The sequence below is a fragment of the Sinocyclocheilus rhinocerous genome, unplaced genomic scaffold (genome assembly GCF_001515625.1).
Source record: "Sinocyclocheilus rhinocerous isolate Xijiao unplaced genomic scaffold, SAMN03320098_v1.1 scaffold37, whole genome shotgun sequence".
NCBI classification, from domain to species: domain Eukaryota; kingdom Metazoa; phylum Chordata; class Actinopteri; order Cypriniformes; family Cyprinidae; genus Sinocyclocheilus; species Sinocyclocheilus rhinocerous.
The window spans coordinates 175,725-176,519 of NW_015663585.1; the positions used below are offsets into that span (position 1 = coordinate 175,725).

The 795-nt window shown below is 49.4% G+C and overlaps 1 protein-coding gene across 1 annotated transcript in view; it reads left to right on the forward strand.

Moving 5' to 3' along the window:
- LOC107728994 (band 4.1-like protein 3) overlaps positions 1-795 on the forward strand; it is a 31,328-nt gene that overhangs the window by 9,481 nt on the left and 21,052 nt on the right. The window lies entirely within an intron of this gene.

Here is a 795-nt window from a genome sequence, read left to right on the forward strand (position 1 = left end):
GGCTTCCACTCATTCATTTAGAAACCACGCGTTTGTTTGTGCATGACTGTGTGATGATGATTGGCATCTCTCTAATCCAATGGTTGGACAGGATTCAGAGGGGGTGGAGATCATGTTGGGCGTGTGTTCCTCCGGGCTCCTCATCTACCGCGACAGACTTCGCATCAACCGCTTCGCCTGGCCCAAAGTCCTCAAGATCTCCTACAAACGCAATAACTTCTACGTCAAGATCCGTCCAGGCGAGGTGAGAACACCATCACGCCTTCTCCAGGTGACTTTCACAGTTTTGGTGAAGTTTGCTGACAAGAGAACGTTTGTTTGCCTCTAGTTTGAGCAGTTTGAAAGCACGATAGGCTTTAAACTACCCAACCACAGAGCGGCCAAGAGGCTGTGGAAGGTTTGTGTGGAGCATCACACATTCTTCAGGTCTGTAGAGGTTCCTGTGCTTCTGTATGTTTGCTGTGTTCTGTGCTCAGTGGTAATCATGGTTTGCATCTCGACAGGTTGGTTTGTCCAGAGACTCCGCCTAAGAAGTTCCTCACACTGGGTTCTAAGTTCCGCTACAGCGGCAGAACTCAGGCTCAGACCCGACGGGCCAGTTCCCAGATCGTCCGTCCGGCGCCGTACTTCGAGCGTTCGACCAGCAAGCGCTACACGATGTCACGGAGTCTGGATGGAGGTTTGTTTTGTATTTGTTTTGATCTTATTTAGTTACGGGATGATCTCGGCAGGGATTATCTATCTATCTATCTATCTATCTATCTATCGTCTGTCTGTCTGTCTGTCTGTCTGTCT